Below are 10391 nucleotides of genomic sequence, written 5' to 3'. Positions count from 1 at the left end.
AGGGGGGAAACGGCCGCGTCAGGTCTACACGGACGGATGTAGCTGTGGGTTTGGCCCGGATGTTGCTCCCAGGTGTCCCTCTGGGCCGACCTAACACAACCGGGTGGAGAGGTCCACAGGTCAAAGCCCGTCCGTGGGAAGTCAAAGGGCTAGATCTCGTGGTCAACCGCTCCAGGGTTAGGCGGGACGGGGGCCCTGAGGGGATAGCAATGCCACCGGAGCGTCGTACAGGGCCCTCATACATGCGGGTGGTGTGGTGGCATGTCTGAAGAGGCGGCACGCGTCTCCGGGGTGTGGCCCCCCTCACGGACGGCGATGACACAGTAGTAGACGTTCTGCAGTAATGGTGCGGCGTGAATATTATTAAATACTCGGAGCGCAATAAAATCATGAGTTTTTTACACGACGTGGGCTTATGTGCTATAGGAATGATGGTAATTTTTCATAATTTTTGGTGATGGAGAAGTATCCGAACACTTCCCTCTACGTAGATTGCCATTCGCATGTCTACGACTGTGGTCGGCGGCCTCCAGGGGCTAGCATGCCGCCAATCTTGCGTACTCGGCCTCTCACAAGTCAGAAAGTGTTGTGGGGGTTGCAAACGCCCGGCACGCGTCTCCGGTGTGTGGCCTCCCTCACGGACGGTGCCGCCACCGGCACATGGAGGGGGGAAACGGCCGCGTCGGGTCTACACGGAGGGGATCTTGCTGTTGGTTTGGCCCTGATGTTGCTCCTAGGTGTCCCTCTGGGCTAACCTAACACAACCGGGTGGAGAGGTCCACTGGTCAAAGCCCGTCCGTGGAAAGTTAAAGTGCTAGATCTCATGGCCAACCGCTCCAGGGTTAGGTGGGACAGGGGCCCTGGGGGGGTGTCAATGCCACCGGAGCGTCGCACCGGGCCCTCATACATGTCGGGTGGTGTGGTGGCATGTCTGAAGAGGCGGCACGCGTCTCCGGGGTGTGGCCTCCCTCACGGACGGCGCCGCCGGCGGCACCTGGAGGGGGGAAACGGACACGTCGGGTCTACATGGTGGTCTAATGAATACCGGAGCTTTCTTCGTATGGATTAGGCAAGTATTTGAACTGGTCAAATTGCTCTTCTTTTGGCGATGTGGTACTATTTTCAGTTGTCAGATGCTATCTATGCTGCCCAAAAAAATGCTATCTATGCCGACGGCATAGTTGCCACGTGGCATCTTTAACTATGCCGACGGCTATGCCGTAGGCATAGATTTCCTTATCCACTCGGGGGCGCACTACTAGGGAAAGGGCTATAGATGAAATGGCCACCAATGGCGCACCAGACATGTGGTGCGCCACTACTATATAGCAGTGGCGCACCATGTGCTGGTGCGCCATTAGTGTGAAAGACACTAATGGCGCACCAGACACACGGTGCGCCACTAGTAACAAAATTTTTTCCAAACATACTAATGGCGCACCAGGGCACAGTTCGCATTACTAGTTCTAACTAGTAATGGCGCACCACCCTCATAGTGTGCCACTACTATAATTTTTTTTGCAAAACTACTAATGGCGCACCACCAGCAGGTGCGCCATTAGTAACCAGGGTTACTAATGGCGCATTTGTAGGTGGTGCGCCATTAGTAACCTGGGACCAGCTAGATATTTTGGACAGCCACACCTACCCACTTCATTCTCTCCACCTCCTCCTCCAAGCTTGTCTCGGCTGCCTCCTCCTCCTCACCTCATTTGCACCATAAATTCATCCAAATTAAGTGGTTAAATTACCTTTTTTTGATAGGTAAGTAAGGGGGAAGCTATCTTTATGTTGTTCTCCCTCCAACAACGTGCACATGCACTTTTTATGGCCTAGCTAGATCTATGTATGTTTGTGGTGTTGCATATATGTTTGTGTTTGCAAGTACCGGTATTTGAAATGTGATAGTTGCCAATATTTTGCCGGAATGTTGATTCATTTCCGTTTCGGCGAGAATTTTGTCACTATGCATTCTTTTTGGTCCTATTTTTAGGGAAAGTCATGCCAAATTTTTTCTTGGTTCTAAAATATCGTTTTGCTCTACCCCACAGGCGACCATGGTCCGCACGATGATCGAAGGCATCATGAATAGGTTTTTGAGCTCCGCGAAGGCCGAGATGCTTGAAAAGAACGAGACGGAGATAAGATGTCCGTGCCGAAGATGCAAGCTGGAGAGCCTTATTGTGGACCCGGATTTCGGGCAGGTGCGGGACCACCTGCTCTTGTGTGGTTTCATGGATGGCTATCGGTGGCAAGGTGATGAAGATTACTATGAAGTCGTCCATGGGGGCCGGGCAAGAAATGAGGAAGGGCAGCAAGACAACCACCGCGGCTCGGGCGGGCGAGAAGACGAAGAATCTCCAGGACATGATCACTACGGTGATGCTATACACAGTCATCATGTAGAAGATGCCGGACATGATGATGAGGAAGATGCCGGAGCAGACGAAGGGCATGATCATGAAGATGAAGATGCTGGCGGAGCAAACGACGATGGACCATCGATGGGCTGGGTGCAGGACCCTCATATTCAAGAGCTGCTTCTCAAGCAGATGGATAACGCAAGAGCTGCCGCCCGAGAGAAAGCCAAGCTGGATCAACTGGAGATAGACGCAGTTACTCCATTTTATGAAGGATGCAGGCCCGAGGATACCCGCCTGAAAGTAACGCTCATGGCTCTGGAGATGAAGGTAAAACACAAAATGACCGACGCATGCTTCGACGACAACATGTCATTCTGGCACGAACGTCTTCCCAAGGGGAACAAGTGCCCGGCCAGTTTCGAAGAGGCGAGGAAAATTGTGTGTCCTCTGGATTTACCGCACGTGAAATACCATGTGTGCATGAACAATTGCATCATTTATCGGGACGAGCACGCGGAGTCTACCATATGTCCGGTGTGCGGCGTCACTCGATACAAGAAGAGGAAGAAAGCTCCCCGAAAAGTGGTGTGGTACTTTCCGATCACTCCTCGTCTGCAGTGGTATTTCGCGGACCCTGAGGTAGCAAAGCTCCTGCATTGGCACGCGGACAGGGAGGAGAAGAAGCGAGAAGATGACGCAAATGATCCGGAGATAAATAAAAAAGACAAGATGCTGAGTCACCCTAAGGATGGGAGCCAGTGGCAAGCGTTGAACTTCGAACACCCAGAATTTGGGAAGGATCCAAGGAACATCATGCTGGGCGCGAGCACCGATGGAGTCAATCCATTTGGCAGCCAGAGAAGCACACATAGCACCTGGCCTGTGTTTGTGTGGATGTACAACCTTCCCCCCGGTTGTGCATGAAGAGGAAGTACATTCACATGAGTATGCTAATTGAAGGGCCGAAACAACCAGGGAACGACATCAATCTGTATCTGGGGCTGCTGAAAGAGGAGCTAGACACGCTGTGGAAAACGCCAGCCAATACGTGGGACGCCGCAGAGAAGGAATATTTCCCTATGAGAGCTGCACTGCTCACGACGGTGCACGACTATCTCGGTTACGGATATCTCGCGGGGCAGGTGGTCCACGGATTTTCTAGATGCGTCAGGTGCATGGATGACACAACGTATCGCCAGCTAGATAGAGATCCCGGGTCTTCGAAAACCGTGTTCATGGGACATCGAAGGTGGCTTCGGGACGATGACCCGTGGAGGAAACGCAAGGATCTGTTCGATGGTGAAACCGAACCCCGAAGACGCCCGCGTACGAGGAGCGGCGAGGAAATAGACGAGCTGTTGAAAAATTGGAAAGATTGCCCACTGTCGGGAAGAAAGCAAAAGGCGCCAGAGCCGCTGCTGAAGGTATGGAAAACGAGGTCTGTTTTCTGGGACTTGCCATACTGGAAGATCCACCGTGTGCCTCACAGCCTTGATGTCATGCATATCACGAAGAACGTGTGCGAGAGTCTGCTTGGTACCCTGCTCAACATGCCAAAGAGGACCAAAGATGGGCCAAAAGCAAGGGCAGACTTGAAATAAATGGGCATCAGGGAGGAGCTTCACGCTAATGATGATGATGATGAGGCGAAGCAGGACACGAAAAGTCGTCGCAAAGGCAAAAAGGCCAAGAAGACCGGAAATGACTTCCCTCCCGCGTGCTTCACTCTAAGTCAGGAGGAGATCGATCAGTTTTTCACCTGCCTCGTAGGAGTAAAACTTCCTTACGGTTATGCGGGGAAGATAAGCAGATACCTAGACTCAGCGAAGCAGAAGTTCAGCAAGATGAAGTCTCACGACTGTCACGTGCTGATGACGCAGATACTTCCAGTTGTAATCCGTGGGATCATGGACGGGCACGTCCGTGAAACGCTATTTGGCCTATGCAACTTTTTCGACGTTATCTCTCAGAAGTCGGTTGGCGTGAGGCAACTCAGAAGGCTACAGGAAGAGATCGTGGTGATACTATGCGAGCTTGAGATGTACTTCCCGCCCGCATTCTTCGACGTTATGGTGCATCTGCCGGTCCATATCGTGGAGGATATCATCCAACTCAGGCCGACGTTCCCGCACAACATGATGCCGTTCGAAAGGATGAATGGTGTCATCAAAGGATACATTTGCAACATGTCACGTCCAGAGGGAAGCATAGCCAGGGGCTTTCTGACCGAAGAGTGCATCTCCTACTGCACGAATTATCTAGGCATCGAGAACCCCGTTGGTCTGCCCATCAACAGGCACCTCGGCAGGCTCGCTGGATGGGGTCACCGTGAGGGTCGCCGCGAAATGCATGTCGACTTCGAGGGTCGACTCGCCGACTTTGAAAGAGCAAACCTAGTCGCGCTACAACACATAGACGTGCTCGATCCTTTGGTGGTAGAGCACAAAACCTTTATTGAGAAGACGTACAATGACCGAGGCCAACAGAGGACGGACGGAGATATAATCAAAGAGCAGAACTCATGTTTCACGCGTTGGTTCAAGTAGAAGCTTCTGTCGTACCCTTTACATGAGGATTCTTCCGCGGAAGAACAACTCATATTCGCCTTGTCACAAGGCACCGAGCACAATCTGATGACGTATGAGGCATACGATATCAACGGCTACACATTCTACACCGAGGACAAGGACATGAAGAGCGATGGTTATTAGAACTCCGGGGTAACGATGGAATCCTACACCGGTAACGACAAGGACAGATACTACGGAAGGATCGAGGAGATCTGGGAGCTGAGCTGCGCTGGAGAGAAGGTCCCGATGTTCCGTGTCAGATGGGCCAAGAGCGTCATAAAAGAAGACCGGTATTTCACCACCATGGTTATACCCGAAGCCAAATCCAAGACCGCAGGCGCGAACGTCACCGCGAAAAATGAGCCATGGGTACTGGCTTCCCAAGTGGACCAATGCTTCTTCATTACCGACCCGTCGAAGCCCAGTCGTGTTGTCGTGAGGAGAGGCAAAAGGAAGATCATCAGAATGGATGGAGTTGCCAATGAGCAAGACTTCGACAAGTACGGTGACCCGAAGATGGAACATGAAGACGACGATGAAGTATCAGCATACACCACAAGAAGAAGCAGGACCACCCTAACTAAAGGACGTCCGTTCAAGAGAAGAACTCCATTTGCGAAAAAGAAGGGCAAGAAGATTGTGAAAAGATAGTTAAGATCAAATCACGACGTCTCGGCCGCGTGTGTGTGTGCCATTGGCAAGCTCAATTATTACATGTATCACTTGATTTCAACCATGTCATCGATCTAATTCTAAATCTTTGCACAATGCTTTAAATTGTAGTCTTCATTTCTCGATTGTATTTCGACATATGGAAATGGCATTTCTTCTGTTCTAGTCCTCTATCCAGTAACCTCTTTTGTTCAAAAATAAGGGCAAGAAGATTGTGAACAGATAGCTAGCTAAGATCGATTGTATTTAAATTATAGCCTTCATTTCTCGATTGTATTTCATGGGCACTTTTTGAACTCATGAATATTTTTAAATTTCATGGACACTCGATCTCGATCCCCCTCCATCTCGATCGCTATCCCACCTCGCCAGATCCGGTCCCCCCGCCGCCGAGCACCCCCCGCACCCTCTACCCCGCTCCACCGGCCACCGCCGCCGACCCCCCGCACCCTCCCCGCTCCACCGCCGCCGACAACCCACCGCACCCTCCCCTGCTCCACCGCCGCCGACGACCCACCGAACCCTCCCCGGCCCGCTCCACCGCCGCCGCCGACCCCCCGCACCCTCCCCGGCCCGCTCCACCGTCACAAATGAATGCAACTAAAATTGCCAAAAAAACAAATTTGATTATATTTTCAAATAACAAATTTGATTATATTTTCAAAGAATAAATTTGATGATATTTTTTCATATTCATAAATATTTTCAAATAACTTGATGATATTTTTAAAAAAATTATTACTGTTTTTATAAAAAATTATTACTGTTTCATATTCATATTCATTTTCTAAAAAATTATTAGATGCAACAAACAATAATAATTAAAAAAATACTTATGGTGCACCTCTGGCTGGTGCGCCATTGCATATAAAAAAAGATTACTAATGGCGCACCTCTGGCTGGTGCGCCATTGCTATATAATAAAAGATTACTAATGGCGCACCGATCGTGGGTGCGCCATTGCTATCTAAAAAAATATTCTAATGGCGCACCGCTTCGGGGTGCGCCATTAGTAAGTTTCCCCTCTAGCTAATTCCTCCCTCTCCCTCGCCAGATCCCCTTCGTCCCTCTCCCTCGCCAGTCCACCCGCGCGCTCACCTGACCCACGACACCGCCGCCCCGACCCCCACCAGACTCCACCCCCGCCGCCCCCGCGCCCCCACCACTGCAGCTCCCCCGAGCCGCCGCCCCCGCGCCCCCGCGCCCCCCACCACTGCAGCTCCCCCACGCCGCCGCCCCCGCGCCCCCCACCACTGCAGCTCCCCCGCGCCGCCGCCCCTACGCCCCCGCGCCCCGAGCCGGAGGAGGAGGACCAGGAGGAGGACGAGGAGGAGGTCTTCCTCTTCGACTACGAGGACCCGGACGAGCTCGGGCGCCCTTGAGCCATCCCTTCGACGCTCGCCTATTTCCTCCGCCTCGGCCACCATCACCACCGCTCGACGCCGAATTCCGCCGCCTCGACTAGCTCCAGCTACCCCGAGTCGCCCTCGACCTCCCCAGTGAGCACCCGAGCCGCTTCCCCCTCTTCCCCCTCTGTGTTTTTGTGACGCATTTTGTTGTTTGTAATCCTGGAATGTCAACGAATGGTTTCTTTGCTGAATCCAAGGTGATTGTCAAAGTTTCTTGTGATTTGAGCCCAAAGTCTGAACCAAATCTTCAGTTTGTTCCATCTAATGTCATACTTTGGTTACTCCCCTGTCATGCTAATCTCACATTCCAGTATACTTTAGTTCGAGACATGGATGGATCATTCTGTATGTGTGCATTGGTGAAAAGAGAAGGAAAAAGAATTAACAAGTTTAACATTTGGGCAATTAGAATCTGGCCAGATAGTAAGGGACAGAAAGTTGTGCAATCTGAAATCCTGTCTGAGTGGCACATATAGAAAGCCTAGATTTATTTTTCTTCTCTTTACTCTACTGTATGCTAGGAAAATGTGTACTAGTGCATCTGTAGTACTACTAGTGCCACTTAGTGATGCTCGGTGTGCTTGTTTTCTCGATCCAAATGGGTTACCAAGTTGGAAGTTAACTGCAGACAGATGAGGAAGTTGAAGTATTCAGTGCTATCTTGTGATCATTTCCTTCACACCATCCTGTAGGATGTTTAAGATGTTTTTAAAATGGGCAGTAAAATGACCAAATAATCAGATGTACAGTTTTTCACGATGTACACTCAAAACTAATGGCTCTGAATCTCTGCTACTGAACATCATACATTTCAGATATGACACTGTTTGGACACTTGTAAAATCTAGTGCTTGTGTATCTGCTGTTTGGATTAAGAATTATGAATAGCACATCCTAGGACATGAACTAGAATTATGAACAGGACATCCTAGGAGTAGATGAACATTTTGTGGTTCTGCTAGGACTTGCTCCAGATTTTTTAACCCTAGGATTTCTTTTCTTTTAGTTCTTTTCTTACAGAAAATTTACTGAAAATTCAGAAACTTGGAGTAACCTGTGGACTGTACTTTTGTGATCTCCTACTCCTGAATCTTACTACTACAAGCACAAGCAGTACAAATAAGGCTAGAATTTACTCTGAATTTTGGCAGTAAGAAGAAGAGTGAAAATGCAAGGAGTAAATAAGAATTTTACTTATGATATGATGATGAGGCAAATCACTAGCACACAACGGCCAAGAATGCAGGACTATTTTACTCTGCCTAAGAATATGCATGTCTTGTTTTCTGGTTATGGATATTGTATAGTACTACATATCTTGTTTTTTTGTAATATAATGCTTACCAAAGGTTTCAATATTTTGCTGTTACCATTGTTCTTTGAGCATAATTCTTTTTCATTTCCAAATATCCTTATTCTAATTTTCTTAAATTGCTATGTTGTGTGTAATAGAATTAGATCTTGGATCTGCTAGTGGACTTTGGGAGTTTGTTTACCTGACACCATTCAGTCAAGTAGCCATTCATGTGAACTTTTATTTTGTCCATATGAAAGCAGAGTACCATATGGTCTGTGGCCTTTTCATCCATCATTTACACTGTGAATCCAACACCAGTGGTGCTGCTTTGTTTCTGTGATCACATTGTGGTGCCTGGCACATTTGCCCCATCACTTCGTTACCCCTTTCTCCTGAAATGTTGATTAATTTCCGTTTCGGTTGAGATTGGTGCCCTCCTAGGTCAAGAAAATTAGCAAAGGTCATGCCCAATTTTCTTGACCTAGAAGGTGCCCGATTCTCAACCGAAACTAAAATTAATCAGCATGTATCTTGACATCAACCAATAGTAGTGATCTAGTGCTTTAGTAGTTGGATTAGTTTAGTATTTTTTCACACACTCAGACACCCTTGCTTGCCATGGTGTGAGAGAGATAGTGAGAGGAGACAAGAAGAAGGGGGTTAGGAAGATGCTGCCTGCTCATCAAAGCTAACCATCTCCCCCTTTTCACCCCTTTTCCTTTGTCTTTTGTGGGTTGCAAGGAAGCTACTGGTTCCATCCCACAACACCTAGCAACAACACACTAACAGGTTCCATCCCAAAACACCTAGGCAATATCACAAACATCTCTCAATTGTTCCTTGACAATAACCAACTTTTTGGCGACATTCCTCGAGAATTAGGTTATTTGGTCAACTTAGAGATCTTGTTCCTTGACAATAACCAACTTTTTGACCAAACTTTTTTCCTATTTAGAGCGAAACATGGCCCACAACGATGAGGCCAGCGGTTCGGGCGGCAAGCAATTCTGGGAGCTGTCCCAGGAGCTGGAGGAAGAACCTCACCGCTATGAGGACGATGCCGCGGAAGACACCGATCCTAACTACACAACCCCTAGTGGGGTCGGGGATGACACCACTGATGGTGCCGCCGAGGATGCCACCACTAATGATGGCGGCACACGCACAGATGGCAGCCAACCGAAGAGGCAACGGAAGGACCACCACTGATGATAAAGTGAACTCCGACGGGCATCCAACGGCGCCCAAACAAGTAGTCAAGGGGTACTCGGTATAGCTCGCGTGCATTCTCCGGAGCACATTCTTGATCAACACCGAGAACCTAAGGCATAAGGACCGAGGGAATTTGCGCAGCCTCCTCTTCACGAAGCTGCACGAACGATACAAGTTCCCCACTGAATTTGCAAACACACGCCTCTCAGGGAATAAAGTGAACAATGCCGCCCTCACGAGGATGAGCACGGCCCTGTCTACTTGGAGAAGCACGGTGAAGGCAATGATTGAAAAAGGTGATAGTTATGAGAAGATCAAGGTGAAATATCCTTTGATGAGCGAAGATGACTACAAGGAGTTCAAGATCAAGTGCGAGAGCAGCGCAACCTCCGAATCAAGTCAGTGGGGGAAAGAAATGCGGCAGTTGAACTTAGGGGTCCACCAACTCGGTCCTGGCGGTTACAGAGTGGCGGAGCCTATATGGGACAAGGAGGACGCGGAGCGTGCCGAGCAAGGCCTACCGCCCCGCTTCGAGAAATTCCATGACAAGCAGACCAGGAACTTTGTCAGGGCCCGGTACAAGGAGGACCCGGTAACAAAGGAGCTTACCACGGATCCGAAGACCAGGGCGCTTGAGCTTGTTCTGGTAAGGAATACACCCCCGCGTAATTAGCTCCATATGATTGCATTCTAATTAATGAAGCCAAATTTCTAAATGGTTCACATTCCTTCTGCAGGAGGCTGAAAGCAGTAGCGCGGGGTCGTCTCAGAGCTCCCCTTTTGACACCCCTTTAAATAGGGCGTTGAACGTAATGAAAAACAAGGATAAGCTCAGTAAGCCGTCGTCAGCTGGTCGTGTGGCTGGCAA

The sequence above is a fragment of the Aegilops tauschii genome, chromosome 5 (assembly GCF_002575655.3).
Source record: "Aegilops tauschii subsp. strangulata cultivar AL8/78 chromosome 5, Aet v6.0, whole genome shotgun sequence".
Classification (NCBI taxonomy): Eukaryota; Viridiplantae; Streptophyta; class Magnoliopsida; order Poales; family Poaceae; genus Aegilops; species Aegilops tauschii.
This window is presented reverse-complemented; position numbering follows the sequence as displayed.